This window comes from Heterodontus francisci, chromosome 45 (genome assembly GCF_036365525.1).
Source record: "Heterodontus francisci isolate sHetFra1 chromosome 45, sHetFra1.hap1, whole genome shotgun sequence".
Lineage (NCBI taxonomy): Eukaryota > Metazoa > Chordata > Chondrichthyes > Heterodontiformes > Heterodontidae > Heterodontus > Heterodontus francisci.
Window position 1 is genome coordinate 13770580 of NC_090415.1, and position 18962 is coordinate 13789541.

Sequence of the window (18962 nt, forward strand, 5' to 3'; positions counted from 1 at the left end):
CGTAATTTAACCCTTGGAGTCCAGTTATCATTCTGGTAAATCTACACTGCACTCAAATGGACACAAACCCCTCAAGTCTCTTTGGACCTCCAGTGTTTCTATCTTTTCACCATTTATAAAGTACTCTGTTCTAGACTTTTTTTACTGCCATTGAAATCTATCTACCACAGTTTTGCCCATTCACTTCAGATATCTCTTTGCAATGTTCTGCTTCCAGCTACACTGCTTACAATGCTGCCTATTTTTGTGTCATTGGTAAACTTGGGTATGTTGCATTCTACCACATCATCTTAAATCGTTAATAAATACAGCAAAACTGAGACACACACGGGCTTTGCACTAGTAGACAGGAGTGAATCATTCCATCCTAGAGGTTTTTTAATTCCAGATTTATGTTTATTTTTAGAAAAAACAAAATTCAAATTCACAACAGCCCAGTGCGGGATTTGAACTCCTACTTTTTCAATCATCAGCTCAGGCCTTCAAATTAAAACCCATAAAAAGAGATTAATTTTCCTACTGCTGTTGTCTGACTGACTCAGGTTTTGTATATTGTTCCCTTCTCCTCTTCTTCCATGTGTTTGAAGTCTTTGAAGTTTGTCAGACATTGGTAAACTACTTCATGTGGTGTTCCGTAAATACCTTCAATTCTGTGTATCTGCAAGGGACACAATTCAAATTCTCACCTTATTGCATCAACCAAAACCTGCAGGTCCATTCAAACAACTCTATTTCCTGTCTCTGCAAAGATAGCTCACACTTCCACAATGCAGGAATGTCTGAATGGAAACAGCTTTTGACACATTTCCCAACACGTTTGCGAACACTTTTCAGGATAAAGCTAAATTCAACTCACAGATTCCAAGCCCCAAATTGAGCTTTTGGGTAGAACAGCTAACATTGATGATATCCCAGATCTCTCTGTCCTGTCACCCATTCTAACATTGTACCATTTAGTTTATATCACTCAGTCTTCCTTCCAAAATGCATCACTTCACATTTCTCAGCATTGAAGTTAACCTGCCCTGTGTCTGTCCAATGATAGGTTGGATAGTAAGCTGTCAAGAGGACATAAAGTGTCTACAAAGAGATTTCCATAGGTTAAGTGAGTGAGCAAAAAATTGGCAGATGGAGTATAATGTGGGAAAATGTGAGCTTGTCCACTCTAGCAGGAAGAATAAAAATCAGTATATGATTGAAATGGAGAGAGACTGCAGAACTGTACGGTACAGAGGGATCTGGGTGTCCTGGGACATGAATCACAAAATGTTACCGTGTAGCTACAGCGAGTGATAAAGAAAGCAAATGGAATGTTGTTGTTTATTGCAAGGTGAACAGAATATAAAAGTAGGGAAGTGTTGTTACAGCTGTACAGGGCATAAGTTAGACGACGTCTGCAGGATTGTGGACACTTTTGGTCTCCTTACTGAAGAAATTATATAATTGCATTCGAAGTAGTTCAGAGAAGGTTCACTGGGCTGATTCCTGGGATGAAGGGGTTATCTTATGAGGAAAGGTTGAACAGGTTGGGTCTATACCCACTGGAGTTTAGAAGAATGAGAGGTGATCTGAGTGAAACATCTCAGGTCCCGAGGGGCCTGGATTGGGTGGATGACTCTATCCTCCTGAAGTCTGCTACTAGTCCCTTCCCTGTTTATTACATTGCAGATGACACAAACATTGGAGTTATGCCCTGTAAACACAAGTCCAAGTCATTAGTATATATCAAAAAGATCAGTGGTCCTAATATAAACCTCCACTGTATACCTCCCTCCAGTCTGAAACAACCATTGTCCACTCTCTCAGCCAATGTCGTATCCACTCAGCCACAGCCCCTTTCATCTCTGGAGCACCAATATTGCGAACTGGTCAATTAGGAGGCACCATTAAGTCCTCCCCATGAGGACACTGGTCCCAGACCTCTCTGTTTCCACTCTCCCATCAACATTCCCCAGACAGGTATAGCATGGATTAGATACAGAGTAATGCTCCTTCTACACTGTCCAATCCAACACTCCCAGGACAGGAACATCATGGGGTGGATACAGAGTGAATCTCACTCTACACTGTCCGAAACAGACAGAGAGAGAGAGAGACAGGAAGAGAGAAACAGAGATAAACAGACTGACAGGGTGACTGAGAGTGAAAAAAGGAGATTTAACATCAGACATAGGAAGATGAGGAGGCAATTTAACCCCTCGACCCTGTTCCAGCATTCAGTGAGATCAGGGCTGAACTGTGATCTAACTAACACTATATATCCCACCTTTGCCCTTTATCTCTTCATACCTTTGGTTAACAAAAATTATTCAATCTCAGATTTAAAAAGTTACAAGTATCTCAGCATCAATTGCTGATTGTGGAAGAGAGTTCCAAACTGATACCACACCTGCTGTGTTGAACTGTTTCTTCATTTCACTCCTGAAAGGTTTTGAGACTACGTTTAGATTTTTAGACTATGCCCACAAATTCCTGACTCCGCAGCCAGTGGGAATAGTTACACTCTGTCTACCCTATCAGAGTCTCCTTGTCTGCACTACCCCATCGAACAATCTCAGAGAAGGTACAGCACGGGTTAGATACAGAGTACAGTTCAGTTTGAACATTCCCTGGAGTGTCGGATTAACCCGGCTCACTCACTGTGCCCGGCTCAGCCTCAAGACTCACCTTCCTCAGTCACTGAGATGCTCCTGTATCACTTGCCTTAATGGAAGTCGATGCCGGGTTTGGGAGCAGGACAGGCACACGGGATTAGGATGACTGCTCATGTGGAGGATAAGCATCTGTGATCCCTCAGAGAATCAGAACAGACCAGCGAGACTCAGAAAAGGAAACTTGTGTTGAAATTGAGAGTCTTGTATTGTGGAATGCTTTAGTATTTGGTGAGAATGTTGAGCCAGTGACATTTGACCCAGTGGGATGAATAGATACTATATGACTTGATTACAACAGTAAGGTACCGTGTGTACTGTAAATATGGACTGAAATAACAATGTAACTGAACAATTTTCAGCTGAATACTATGACTACAGTTATACCTGCTATCCTGTTATATATGTGCTGCTATACCTGCTATATGTGAGAATGTACATACGACACGATGGGATGAAGTCAAAGTGGCCACTGTTTATATTTTCAGACTATGCCCCAAGTTTCTGACTCAGCAGCCAGTGGGAATATTTACTCTCAGTCCACCCTATCAGTTTCCCTTATTATCTTGAAAACATTCATCTAATCACCCCATAACCTTCTAAATTCCAGGGATACAGAGTAAATCTCCAGCTACACTGTCCCATTAAACATTTCCAAGCTAAGCACAATGTTGGGTTTGACACAGAGTAAATTCCCCTCTAAACTGTCCCATCACACACTCCCAGGGCAGGAACATCATGGGGTGGATACAGAGTGAATCTCACTCTACACTGTCCGATAGAGACAGAGAGAGAGACAGAAAGAGAGAAACAGAGAGACATAGACTGACAGGGTGAGTAAAAGAGAAAGAAGGATACTTCACAGGGGATACTGGAAGAGGAGGAGGCAATTCAACCCCACAATCCTGTTCCTGCATTCAATGAGATCAGGGCTGATCTGTGATCTAACTTATACCATATATCCTGCCTTTGCCCCTTATCTCTTAATAGCTTTGGTTAACAAGAATCTATCAATGACAGATTTATACAGCATTTCTTGTTATCATTACGAAAGATTGAGATCGTGACCATTACATATTTCTGGCTGAAACTAGGCGAGGCAAGGGAACTTATTATTACTGGTGTCAAATATTCAGAAAAGACAGGTCTGAAAAAATATGGAGGATTGTGGAGTGGAAAGAATTGATCAAATATAATATGATAACACTGGCAGGGATGACGTTTTGAGTTGTTAACAAAAGAATCTATTTGGTCATATATACGGAATATGGCAGGAGGAAATGCATGGACATTCTGGGTCATGAAATATTTGTCCTTCCCTGCAGGGCATGTGAGTGTGGGATTCATTCTGTGCCCATCAGTATGTGATATTTACCTGTGGCTTTTACTCCGTATCGGTCAATCTATGGTCAATGATTTGGTCATTTCATTCAATAATTTCAATCTTCAATAGGTGATTCTGTTTTATTTTTCTCCGTAACATTCAGTTTCTAAATGGGTGATGATGGGTTTTGTTCTGTGAGTGTGGGTTTTGTTATGTATCTGTTCATCTCCTCTTTTGGAGTCTGCGACTTTCTGTTTAACTGTTAATTTCTGAATTGTGAATTTGGATTTGAATCTGCACCTGTCAGTTTCTGGTATGAAAGGTTGTTTGGTTTTGTCTCTGTACCTGTTAGTAAGTGGCATTTTTGTGTAGCTTTACACTGCACATGTTAATTGATGACACGTCAGCGTTGTTTTCACTCGACATGTCAGTCTCTGGTTTGGAGACCTCACCTGTATTCTGTACCCATCAGATGTCTACATATGAGAGTGGGTTTTAACCTGTTTCTTTCAATCTGTTGTATGTAAGTACTGTTTATTATCTGTATCTGTAAGTTTCTGATGAACGAATGTGGACTGTATCGTCTCCCTGTCAGTGGTTCATTAAGAGATATTTTACAAGGTACCTGCCAGTTCTGATATGTGAGTGTGGGTTGTGATCTACATCTGGCCATTTCTGGTATGAGACATGAGCATTGTTTTCACTCTGTGTACGTTAGCCTCAAGTGTCAGAAGCTGGGTTTAGTCATACATCTCATTCTCTGCTGTATGATTGTGGATTTACATCTGTGCAAGTTCGTTTCTGATACGGGCGTGTGAATTTTATTCTGTATGCCAATTTCTGGTATGTGAGTGTGTGTTTTTTCTGTCCTGTCACTTTCTGCTGAACTGTATGGTGGATTTGCTTTGGATCTGTGAATTTCTGCTATCTGAATGTTGGCATTCCTTTACATTTGTCATAGAGTTATACAGCACAGAAACAGGCCCTTTGGCCCATTGTGTCTCTGCCTCCCATCAAGCATGAATCTATTCGAATCACATTTTCCAGCACTTGACCCATAGTCTTGTATGCTATGACGTTTCACGTGTTCATCTAAATCCTTCTCAAATGCTATGAGGGGTCCTGCCTCTACCAGCCCTTCAGGTAGTGGGTTCCAGATTCCAACCACACTCTGCGTGAAATATTTTCACCTCAAGTCCCCTCTAAACCTGCTGCCCATTACTTAAATCTATCTCCCCTGGTTGTTGATCCCTCCACTGAGGGAATGTTTTCTTCCGATCTGTACTATCAATGTCCCGTGTAATTTTGTATACCTCAATCAGTTCCCCCCTCAGCCTTCTCTGCTCCAAGGAAAACAACCCTAGCCTATCCAGTCTCTCTTCATAACTGAAATGCCACAGCCCAGGAAACATCCTGGTAAATCTCCTCTGCACGCTCTCCATTGCAATCACATCCTTCCTTTGGTGAGTTGACCAGAACTGTACACAGTACTCCAGCTGTGGCCTAACTAGCATTTCATTCAGCTCCCTCATAACCTCCCTGCTCTTATATTCTATGCCTCAGCTAATAAAGACAAGTATCCCATATGCCTTCCTAACCACCTTATCTCCCCGTGCTTCTGCCTTCAGTGATCTATGGACAAGTACACCAAGGTCCCTCAGACCCTCTGTACATCTTAGGATCTGGCCATTCATTCTATATTATCTTGCCTTGTTAGGCCTCCCAAAATGCATCACCTCACATTTTCGCACTTCTCTGGATTAAATTCCATTTGCCACTGCTCCACCCATCTTACCAGCCCATCTATATCATCCTGTAATCTAAGGCTTTCCTCCTCACCATTTCTGACACCAATCTTCATGTCATCTGTGAACTTACTGATCATATCTACTACATTCACGTCTAAATCATTCATGTACACGACAAACAGCAATGGTCCCAGCACCGATTGCTGTGGTACACCACTGGTCACAAACTTCAACTCACAAAAACAACGCTCGACCATCACCCTCTGCTTCCTGCCACTAAGCCAATTCTGAATCCAATTTGCCAAATTGCCCTGGATCCCATGGGCTGTTACCTTTTTAATCAATCTCCCATGTGGGACCTTATCTGAAGCCTTACTGAAGTCCATGTAGATAACATCAACTGCCTTACCCTCATCTACACATCTCGTCACCTCCCAAAAAATTCAATCAAGTTTGTTAGACACGATTTTTTTTTTCAAGTCACCTCCTCACTCTGCTTATTATTCTTATATATATATTTTTTTAAGTACCACCTCCCCCCACCCCACCCCCCTTATATTTTCTATAATCCTCTAGGGCCTCCGCTGTTTTCTGCCCGAATCCTCTTTTTTTTCCCCTTATCCAATCCTCTATATCCCTTGACATCCAGGCTTCCCTGGATTTGTTGGTCCTACACTTCACCTTTATGGGAACATGTTGACCCTGAACTCTCATTATTTCCTTTTTGAATGACTCCCACTAGTCTGATGTAGACTTTCCTATAAGTAGCTTCTCGCAGTTCACTTTGGCCAGATCCTGTTTTATCATATTGAAATCGGTCTTCCCCAAATTGAGTACATTTATTTCAGGTACCTCTTTGTCCTTTTCCATAACTACCTTAAATATTACAGAGTTATGGCCACTATCCCCAAAATGCTCCCCCACTGACACTCCTACCACTTGTCCAGCTTCACTCCCTAGGATTAGGTCGAGCACGGCTCCTTCTTTTGTAGGACTTTCTACCTGCTGGCTCAAAAAGATCTCCTGTATGCACCTGAAGAATTCTGCATCCTTTAAGCCATTTGCACTAAGACGATCCCAGTTGATATTGGGTAACTTGAAATCCCCTACAATTATTACCCTATTATTTTTACACCTGTCTGAGATTTGCCGACATATCTGCTCCTCTATCTCTCCCTGACTGTTTGGAGGCCTGTCGTACACTCCCAGCCAAGTGATTGCCCCCCTTTTTGTATTTATGTTCTACCCATATGGATCATTTGAGGAATGTTCGAAGATATCATCCCTCCTTATACAGTAATTGACTCCTTGATCAACAGTGCACTGCCACCTCCTATTTTATACCCTCCCCTGTCATGCCTGAAGTTTCTAGACCCTGGAATATTGAGCTGCCAGTCCTGCAATTCCTTCAACCATGTCTCCGTGAAAACAATAATATCATATTTCCATTTGTTAATAAATGACCTCAATTCATCTGCCTTACTAGTAAGATTCCTTGCGTTAAAATAGATGCAATCCAGCCTTGCATTGTTAGCTTGTGTGTTAACAGGTCTGCCTTTTCTCTGCCTTCCAGAATGACTCAGTTTCTCTTCTATATTTGACTGTGCATCAGCCCTTACTGTACGTCCCCTCTGTATCCCACCCCCTTGCCAAATTAGTTTACAACCACCACCCACCCCACTCCCCCAAAAGCACGTGCAAACCTTCCAGCAAGGATGTTGGTCCCGATCCAGTTCAGGTGCAATCTGTCCAACTTGTACAATTCCCACCTTGGCCAGAAACAGACCCAGTGATCCAGGAAATTAAAGCCCTCCCTCCTGCACTATCTCTTCAGCCACACATTCATCTGCTCTATCCTCCTATTCCTATACTCACCTGCACGTGGCAGCGGGGGTAATCCAGCGATTACAACCTTTGTGGACCACTTTTCTTAAATCTGCTACCTTGCTTTTGATGTTCATGTTGCATGACCTCATCCCTCTTTGTACCTGTCAGTTTCTGGTATGGAATAAAGATCTTTACTCTGTACCTGCTAGTTGCTGGCAAGTGATTGTGACATCAATCCATATCTGTCAGAGTGTGATGTTACTTCAGATTTTACTCTTCAGCTGTCAGTTTCTGACATGTGAATATGGATTTTCCTCATTCTGGTCACTTCCTGCAATGTAAGTCACTCCTTTATTCTGTGCCTGTCAGTTTCAGGTCTGGAAGAAAGATTTTTTTCATTCCCTTTTATAATCTGGCAAGTGAATGTGAGATCACCCTGTATCTGTCAGTTTGTGACATATTACTGTGACTTTTACTCCACTTGTCAGTTTCTGATACGTGAATGTGTATTTTATTCTGGGTACCTGTCAGATACTAAAATGCAAGTATGTTTGTTACTTGTAATTAATTGGAGTGTTTACTCTTGATCTGTCAGTCTCTGGAATGTGAATGTGGCTCTTACTCTGTGTCTGTCTGTGTTGGATTTGCCAGCAAGTGTTTTTCTTTGCCTTTCTGTTCCTGATATGTGAATGTGAATTTTACTATCTACCTCTCAGTTACTGGTATATTACTTCTATGGCTTCAAGGGCTGGTCAGAGACTGGGAATTCTGTGATGAGCAACTCATGTCCTAACTTAGTTTAGTTTAGAGATACAGCACTGAAACAGGCCCTTCGGCCCACCGAGTCTGTGCCGACCATCAACCACCCATTTATACTAATCCTCCACTGATTCCATGTTCCAACCACATCCCCACCTGTCCCTATTTTTTCCAACCACCTACCTATATTAGGGGCAATTTATAATGGCCAATTTACCTATCAACCTGCAAGTCATTGGCATGTGGGAGGAAACTGGAGCACCCGGAGAAAACCCATGCAGACACAGGGAGAACTTCCCAAAGTCTTTCCACCACCTACAAGCCACATGTCAGAATTCTGATGGATTACTCTCCACTTGCTTGGTTGAGTGCAGCTCTAAAAACACTGAAGAAGCTTGATACCATCCAGGACAAATCAGCAGGCTTGATTATCTTACCATTCACCAGGTTATGCATTTACTCCCTCCACCACCAGTGAACAGTGTGTCCCATCTAAAAGATGTACTGCATCAACCTGAGGAAGTACCGTACAACAGCACCTTCCAAACCCATGACATCTGCTACTGACTGGAACATGGGCAGCAAGCTTATGAGAACATTACCACCTGCAATTTCATCTCTAGTTTGCACAACATCCTGACTTCAAAAATATAACACCATTCCTTCATCATCACTCAGCCCAAATTCTGGAACTCCCACTTTTATGAATGACATTCATTCTGTAGCTGTTCATCAATGGTACAGTCTGAGTGTAGAACTTATTCTGCATCTGCCAATCTGAAGGACAGGAACTGTTTGTTTATATTTAAGGAACAATGAAGGAGCTCGTACACACCTAGATCTGTCTAAATGTCTGTCCCTCTTTGTATGGTATGTGTGTGAGGGATTCATTCTTTATCTCAGAATGTGGAATGTGACTATTTTGTTTTTTTCTCTGTCACTTACTGATCTGTGCATGTGCACTTTTCACTCTACCTGCCAGCTTCTGATCTGAGTGGATTTTTTTATGTACCTGTCATTTACTGATGAATTGAACGGTGGTTTTGGTTTGAATCGCTCACTTTCTGTTACGTGAATATGAGTATTCCTTCGTACTTGTCAATTACTGGTATTGAAGTAAGATCTTTAAACTGCACCTAATACAAAGCAAAATACTGTTAATGCTGGAAATTGGAAATAAAAGCAGAAAATTCTGTAAATACACAGCAGGACTGCCAGCATCTGTGGAGACAGAAACAGAATTAGCCTTTCAGGTCAATGACCTTTCATCAGAAAGGTCTGTCCTGATCAAAGGTCATTGACCTGAAATGTGAACTGAATTTCTCTCTCCACAGGTGCTGCCAGACTTGCAGAGTATTTCCAGCATTTTCCATTTTCATTTACACTGTACATGGAGATGTACATTTTCTGGCAAGTGAATGTGGGATCAATATTTAACCTTCCAGTTCTGATATGCAAATGAGGATTTTACCCAACATGTTGTCAGTTACTGCAGTGCAATTATCTGATTTATTCTGTAACTTTATGATTGTGGTAATTGATTGTGGGTTTGACCCTACATCTACCAGTCTCTGTAATGTGAATGTGACGATTACTCTGTATTTATCTGTGCACAATTTGAGAGTGTGTTTGTTTTCCTCTCTGTGTCTGTTTCTGACATGTAAATGTGGATTTTGCTATGTACCTCAGTTACTTTATGTGTATGTGCTTTATTCTGTTTCTGTGCATCTGTGGCGAGCTTCACATTTTCCCTGTACCTATCAGCATTACACTTCTTTGTATGGCCATTATTCTGCACTTGTTGGTTTATGGTAGTGCTTGAATTACTCTTTCCCTCTCATTCCCTGATATGCTACTATAGATTTTCCTCTTCACTTGTCAGATTCCACTCTGATAATGTTGTTTCTCTGTCTGTCTGTGTCTGGTATGCTATTGTAAGATTTACTGTGTGCCCATCAGGTTCTGGTATTTAAGGATGAAGTTCACATTGTAACATTCAATTTGATCTGTGTGAATCTGCTTCTGCCTTGAACTGACAGTTTCTATTCTGTGAGTGTACATTTACAAGTGCACTTGTTAATTTCTGCTGAATAACTGTTTGTTTTACTCTGTGCATGTCAGTTGCTGCAATGGGAAATTGGGAAAGGCTTTTAATTCTGAAAATGGAAATTACCTATAAGTAAATGTGGGTTTTACTCGGTAACTCTCATTCTCTGGTATTTGAATTTGTGTCTTTTTATTCTGGTTAACTGTCACACTCACTTCTCTGAAGTAAACATCTCATGAACCATCTCCAACACATTTACTTCCTTTATTAAATAAGGAGACCAAAATTGCACACAGTATTCTAGATGTGGTCTCACCAATGCCTTGTATAACTGAAGTATAACATGCTTATTTTCATTTTCAATTCCTCATGTAATACTGGATAGCATTCCATTTGCCTTCCTTCTGTCTTGCTGTAACTGCAAACTAACTTTTTTGACTCATGCACTAGAACACCTAGATCCCTCTCCAGAATTCTGCAGTCACTCAGCACTGAAATATTTTTAAATCTTCCTGACAAAGTGAACAACTTCCCATTTTCTCACATTGTACATCATCTGCCAGATTTCTGCCCACTCACTCAACCTACATATATCAGTCTTCAACTTCCTTATGTCCTCTTCACAACATACATTCCTACCTATCTTTGTTTCATCTGCAAATTTAGCTGCCATGTCATCGCTCCCCTTATTTAAGTTATTGATATAAATTGTAAAAAGTTGAGGCCCCAGCACTCGTCACATCCTGCCAATCAGAATATGACCCATTTCTGCATTCTGTGTGTTCTGCCAGCCAGTCAATCTTCTATCCATGCCACTATGTTACCCATGAGCTCCTACTTTGCACAATAACCTTTTATGTGGCACCTTGTCAAATGCCTTCTGGAAATCCAGGTACTGTCTGTCAACCGGGTTCCCCTTTATCCACAGTGCATGTTAGTCCTTCAAGGAACTTCAATAAATAGGTTAAACATGATTTCCCCTTCACAAAACCATGCAGACTATTCCTGATGACCTTATGTTTCTCAAAATGCCCAGCTATAGCCTCCTCATCGATCAATTCTACCACCTTCCTCATGACAGGGGTCAAGCTAACTGGCCTATAGTTAATGTTAACTCTGCATCTCTCTCCACAGATGCTGCCAGACCTGAGTATTTCCAGCATTTCTTCTTTTTGTTTCAAATTTCCAGCATCTGCAGTATTTTGCTTTTATATTACTATAGTTACCCTTTCTCTGCCTCCACACCTTCTCGAATAGAGGGGTTATATTTTCTACTTTCCAGTCTGATGTCACCTTTCCAGAATCTTACGAATTTTGAAAAATTAACACCACCAAATCTATTACTTCCGTAGCCACCATTTTGAAACTCCTGGGATGAAGCCGATCGGGATCTGTGGACTTGTCAGCCCGTTGCTCCATCACTTTACTCAGTACCACTTCCCTGGTGATTGGAATTTCAACAAGTTCCTCTCTTCCATCCACCTCCTGATTTACAGCTATGATGGGAATGTTTTTTGTATATGCAACAGTGAAGATAGAAGCATTTTTTAATGTACATTTCTTCTGTCATTTCCTTATTCTCAACCTTTAACTCTTAATTTTCATTCTCTAGAGGACCCAACACTCAATTTACTTGCACTTTTCCTTTGCAAATACCTGTGGAAACTCTTGCTATCTGTTTTTAGATTTCTAGCTAGCTTACACCCATGCTCTAATTTATTTTTCTCCTGATTAACCTTTTAGTTATTCTCTGCCATTCTATATATTATGACCAATCATCTGACCTGCCAATGATCTTTGCTCAATTATATGCTTTTTCATTCAGGTTGATGCCTTCCTTAACTTCTTTCATCAACCATGGATTGGGGATCCCCCCCTTGGAATTTTTCTTTCTAGTAGGGATATACTTATTTTGAGTATTCTGAAATATCCGCTTAAATGTCTGCCACTGCTTCTCTATTGAACTATCTCCTGACCCAGTAACCCAGTTCACTTCAGCTCGCTCAGCTTTCATGCCCACATAGCTGCCCTTATTTAAGTTTAAAATACTAGTCTTAGATCCACTCCTCTCATTTTCAAACTGGATGCAAACCTCAATCATATTGTGATCATTGCTACCAAGAGGTGCAGATACTCTGAGGTCATTAATTAATCCTGTCAAATTACACAATACCAAGTCTAATATAACCTGCTCGCTGGATGGTTCTAGAAGATGCTGCTCAAAGAAACTACTTCGAAAGCATTCTATGACCTCCTGATGCAGGCTTCTATTACCAATCTGATTTTTTCCAGTTTTTATGAAGATTAAAATCACCCATGATTATTTCCATCTCTTTATCACAAGCACCCAATAGTTATTCTTGTAGACTTCATCCTACATTGTGATGACTGTCTGTGGGCCTGTAGACTACTCCCACTAGTGCCTTTTTTCCCTGACTGTTCCTCATCTCCAGCCAAACCGATTCTACATCCTGATCTCCTGAACCAAGGACATGTCTAACTATTGCACTAATGCATCCTTGATTAACAGTGCCAGCTCTCCACCTTTACCTAGCTTCCTATTCTTCTTGAATTTTACATACCCCTCAATATTGAGGACACAATCCTTGTCATCCTGCAGCCATGTCTCCATAACGGCTATTAGATCATATTTATTTACTTCAACATGTGCTATCCATTTCTTTACTTTGTTATGAATGCTACGTGCATTCACATACAGAGCCTTTAGTTTTATCTTTTTGTTATCTTTGTAACATCTAGTGTTGCCTGTTGCTCTGCTCTTAGTTTTTTTTTCTCTTTGTCCCTTCCTGCCATTCTCTGGCCATCATTTCCCATATTATTATTGTGTTTTCCTGCCTTGACTTTATCGCTTGATTTGTTACCTCTGCCAAAGCTTGTTCCCCTCCCACTTTGTTTAGATCAAGTAACTCTCTACATCCCTAGTTATACGGTTTGCTCGAACACTGGTCCCAGCTTGGCTCAGGTATAGACTGTCCGAATGGTACAGCCTCCACTTTCCCTAGTACTGGTGCCAGTGCCCCACAAACTGAACCTGACTTCTCCCACACCAGTCTTGGCGGGTGTAAGTTTCACTGTATATCTCTCAATCCCTAGTCTACAATTTACCTCCGTCATTTTCGGATTTTGAGTGTGGCTTTATCTGTACCTGTCAGTTTGTTTTATGTGAGAAACGTCTTATTCTGTACTTTTCAGCTTCTGTTGTGTGTGTTCTGGCTTGTACTTTGTCCCCATCAGTATAGGGTATGTGAGTGTGGATTTGACAGTTAATATTACATTCTTGTGTATATGAGTGGGAGTTCACACTTTATCTTTGATTGTCTAGTAGCCAATTTAAGGTTTAACCTGTGCCCTTAAATGTCTCATGTGTAGTTGTGGTTTTTAACCTGTCTCTGTCACTGTCTGATATAAGATTAAGGGTTTCAGTCTGGTTTTTGAGTGTGGAATTTACACCACATCTCTACATTCTCTCGGATGTGAAGGTGAGTTTTAATCTATACATGCCAGTTTCTGACATGTGGCTGTGAGGTTTACTTTGTACATTGTCATTCTCTGATATGTGACTGACAATTTTATTCTGAACTTGTCAGTTTATTTTCTATCTGTTTGGGTTTTAACCTGTATCTGTCAGTGTCTGATATATGACTCCTCTTAATTATGTTTGTGTTGCTCTGTATCTGTCAGTGTCTGGAGTGCAATTGTCAGGTTTACTTTGTACCTGTCAGAGTCTGTTGTGGATGAGAGGCTTTCACTCTCTAACTGTTAACTTCTTGCAATTCATTATTGATTTCACTCTGTGTTTGTCAGTCTCTGGTAGTTAAGTACGGCATTTATACTGTATCTCCTCATTTCTGATATGTGAATGTAGATATTAATGAGTACCTGTTGGTTTCTCCTATGCGTGTCTGGGCTAAAATCTGTTTCTGCCAGTTTCTCATATGTGAGGGTGGCATTTATTCAGTACCTGTTACTGTCTGAATTAAGAGAAGGTTTTAATCTTTCTCTGTCAGTTGCTGGTATGTTAATGTGGGTTCATTCTGGATCTTTCGATCTTTGGAATTTGAGTCTGTGTTTTACCCTATACCTGTTTGTTTCTGTGAAGTGAATGAGGGATTAAATCTGTACCTGCGCATTGATAGTAAATGAATGTAGTTTTCAGTCTGTACCTGTCAGTTTATGAAAAATGAAGGTGGTTTTATTTCTCTATCTGCCAGATTCTGATATGTGACTGTTGTTTTATTCTGTACCTGTTATTTTCTGGGATATGATTGTGGTTTTTGATCTGTATCTGTCAGTTTCTATTACTTGAGTGAGTTTTACTTTGCACCAGTTGTCTTCTGGTATGTGAGTGTCGGTTTTAAGCTGGACCCGTAAAGTTAAGGTAATATAGCGTGGGTTTATTCTGTATCTTTCAAACTCTAGTGTGTGACATGGGGCCTTTTTCTGAATCTGTCGATTTCAGCTCTGTAACTGTAAGTTTTAATCTGCAACTTACAGTTCCTGATAGGTGTGTGAGCACATTTTCTTTTCTTCTGCAGCTATCAACGTCTACTACATGAGGATGTGTGTTATTCTTATCTTTCAATTTCTGTCATTGAAGAATTGCTTTTCCTTTGAACTTCTCAGTCTCTGCAATGTGTCCATGGGTTTTACATGGTAACTGTCTCTGTTAAATGACTCTGGTGTGATTCTCTATCCGACAGTCTCTTGCATGTGAGTGGTTTTATTTTCTTCTCTGTAACTGTCAGTTTCCCATCAGTGGCTGGAGGTTTTAATCTTTACTTAAACTCTTTAATAATTTGTAAATGTGAATTTCACTTTGTGCCTGTCTGTTTACATTATATGAATGTGTTTATTTTTATTTTGTAAACATCAGTTTCAGGTATGTGAGGGTGAGATTCACTGTCTCCAGGATGCACCCTCTTGTGAGATTGACAGAGAGCCTTTTAATCTGATAGTGGGTTCTGCTTTTGAACTTTACCTAACTTTCAGCAGTATTGATTTGGAATGGATTGGATACAATGTCTGTCTCTTCTGATTTGTTTGATTGCTGAATTGGAAATGTGTCTCTGAACTTGGGATCAGTGAGAGTTTGACCACATCTGCTTCTTGTGACAATGACATGAACTGAAGGCCTATGGGAGTGGTACTGTACCTTGTCAGTGATGGAAGGAGCCGACTGCACTTTCCCTTGTGCCTGGGAATCATCACATTCATTCTGCTCCCTTGAACTATTCACCGACAGAAAGGAAGAAAACTATGTATTGTAAGTCACGAGCAGTTGAGGTGGAAGCTGGAAAAGAGGTTAATGTAACATTTCAATTAATAATCATTATGACTAATCACAAATGCTAACCAAAAATACAAAGAATATCACTGTCTGATTCCACTGCAGCTCTCAGCATCTGCTGACGAGGTGTGTTGGCAGTTCCACAACAATTTTGAGACATCCAGAAACAAGCCAACATCTACACTGCTCCAAGATTGGAACGACCTGATGGAGCAGGGATATTTGTGCAGGTCAGCTTTCTATTTCCATCTGGCATTATAATATAATAACCGAAGAACTAGGAGCAGGAGTCAGCCATTCAGCCTCTCGAGCCTGATCCACCATTCAATAAAATCATGTCGGATTTGACCTTGGCTTCATTTCCATTATCCTGCCTGGCCAAAAACCCATTACTCCCTTGTAGATCAAAAGTTTAACTCATCCTTGAATATATTTCATAATCCAGCCCCCACTACTCTCTGGTGCAGAGAATTCCATAGATTAATGATGCTTTGAGAGAAGAAATTCTTCCTTACCTCTGTCTAACATGGTAGACCCCTTATTCTGAAACTGTGCGACGTGGTTCTTGATTCCCTCAGGAGGGGAGATATCTTCTCAGCATCTACTCTGTCAAGACCCCTCAGAATCTTACATTTTTCAATAAGATTAGCTCTGATTATTACTAATTCCAATGTTTGTAACACAAACTGCTCAACCTTTTGCTCATAAGACAGCCTCTTCATCTCAGGAACCAACTGAACGAATCTTGCCTGAACTGCATCCAATGCATGAAGGAGACCACAACTGTAGCCACTACTCCAGGTAAGGTCTCACCAACACCCTGCAAATTTGTAGCAAAACTTTCCTAAATTTATATTCCAGCCCCCTTGTAGGTAATGCCAAAAGTCTGGCTCTGTTTTCACTATTCACTTTTCAATAACAACAAACAGCGTGAAACCGGAGCTAAACCAGGAGCTAAACCAAGCATTACAGGTTTGAGAAACTATTTTTTTGTTCATTACTTCTGCCATTTCCTTATTACCAAACTTGAACTTCCAATTTTCATTCTCTCGAGGACCAACACTCACTTTACTTACACTTTTCCTTTTCAAATGCCTGCAGAAACCCTTGCTATCCGTTATTACATTTCCAGCCAGCTTACTCCCATGCTCTAATTTCTTTTCTCCTGATTAAACTTTGGTCAGAATATATAGAATGGCACAGAATGACTCAATCATCTGACCTACCACTCATCTTTGCACAATTGTGTGCCTTTTCATTCAAGTTGATGCCTTCCTTAACTTCTTTAATCAACCATGGATGGAGGGTCCTCCCCTTGGAATTATTCTTTTCAGTAGGGATATACTTATTTTAAGTATTCTGAAATATCCACTTAAATGTCTGCCACTGCTTCTCAATTGATCCCAGTTCACTTCAGCTAGCTCAGCTTTCATGCCCACATAGTTGTCCTTATTTAAGCTTAAAATATTAGTCTTAGACCCACTCCTCTCACTTTCAAACTGGATGCAAACTTCAATCATATTGTGATCATTGCTACCAAGAGGTGCATTTACTCTGAGGTCATTAATTAATCCTGTCAAATTGCACAATGCCAAGTCAAAAATAACGTGCTTGCCGGATGGTTCTAGAACATGCTGCTGGAAGAAACTATCTCGAAAGCACTCTATGAACTCCTCATACAGGCTTTTTTTTTTATTAGAACATTACAGCGCGGTACAGGCCCTTCGGCCCTCGATGTTGCGCCGATCATCTGACCTACACTATTCCATTTTCATCCATATGTCTATCCAATGACCACTTAAATGCCCTTAAAGTTGGCGAGTCTACCACTGTTGCAGGCAGGGCGTTCCACGCCCCTACTGCTCTCTGCGCAAAGAAACTACCTCTGACATCTGTCCTATATCTATCACCCCTCAACTTAAAGCTATGTCCCCTCGTGTTTGCCATCATCATCCGAGGAAAAAGACTCTCACTATCCACCCTATCTAACCCTCTGATTATCTTGTATGTCTCTATTAAGTCACCTCTCCTCCTCCTTCTCTCTAACGAAAACAACCCCAAGTCCCTCAGCCTTTCCTCGTGAGACCTTCCTTCCATACCAGGCAACATCCTAGTAAATCTCCTCTGCACCCTTTCCAAAGCTTCCACATCCTTCCTATAATGCGGTGACCAGAACTGCACGCAATACTCAAGGTGCGGCCTCACCAGAGTTTTGTACAGCTGCATCATGACCTCGTGGCTCCGAAACTCGATCCCCCTACTAATAAAAGCTAACACACCATATGCCTTCTTAACAACCCTATTAACCTGGGTAGCAACTTTCAGGGATCTATGTACCTGGACACCAAGATCTCTCTGCTCATCTACACTACCAAGAATCTTCCCATTAGCCCAGTACTCTGCATTGCTGTTACTCCTTCCAAAATGAATCACCTCACACTTCTCCGCATTAAACTCCATTTGCCATCTCTCAGCCCAGCTCTGCAGCCTATCTATGTCCCTCTGTACCCTACAACACCCTTCGACACTATCCACAACTCCACCGACCTTCGTGTCATCCGCAAATTTACTAACCCACCCTTCTACACCCTCATCCAGGTCGTTTATAAAAATGACAAACAGCAGTGGCCCCAAAACAGAACCTTGCGGTACACCACTAGTAACTAAACTCCAGGATGAACATTTGCCATCAACCACCACCCTCTGTCTTCTTTCAGCTAGCCAATTTCTGATCCAAAGCTCTAAATCACCTTCAACCCCATACTTCCGTATTTTCTGCAATCGCCTACCGTGGGGAACCTTATCAAACGCCTTACTGAAATCCATATACACCACATCCACGGCTTTACCCTCATCCACCTGTTTGGTCACCTTCTCGAAAAACTCAATAAGGTTTGTGAGGCACGACCTACCTTTCACAAAACCGTGCTGACTATCGCAAATGAACTTATTCTTTTCAAGATGATTATAAATCCTGTCTCTTATAACCTTTTCCAACATTTTACCCACAACCGAAGTAAGGCTCACAGGTCTATAATTACCAGGGCTGTCTCTACTCCCTTTCTTGAACAAGGGGACAACATTTGCTATCCTCCAGTCCTCCGGCACTACTCCTGTCGACAATGACGACATAAAGATCAACAACAACGGCTCTGCAATCTCCACCCTGGCTTCCCAGAGAATCCTAGGATAAATCCCATCTGGCCCAGGGGACTTATCTATTTTCACTCTTTCCAAAATTGCTAACTCCTCCTCCTTGTGAATCTCAATCCCATCTAGCTTCTATTACCAATCTCAT

The 18962-nt window shown here is 41.1% G+C and overlaps 1 long non-coding RNA gene across 1 annotated transcript; it reads right to left on the minus strand.

Annotated features, from left to right (window-relative positions):
• Positions 1 to 374: 374 nt before the first annotated feature.
• Positions 375 to 15663, minus strand: LOC137356324 (uncharacterized). The gene is made up of 2 exons (XR_010971030.1): positions 15530 to 15663; positions 375 to 658 (listed from the first exon to the last, which is right to left on the minus strand). It is a non-coding gene; the product is annotated as an uncharacterized lncRNA (long non-coding RNA).
• Positions 15664 to 18962: the final 3299 nt, after the last annotated feature.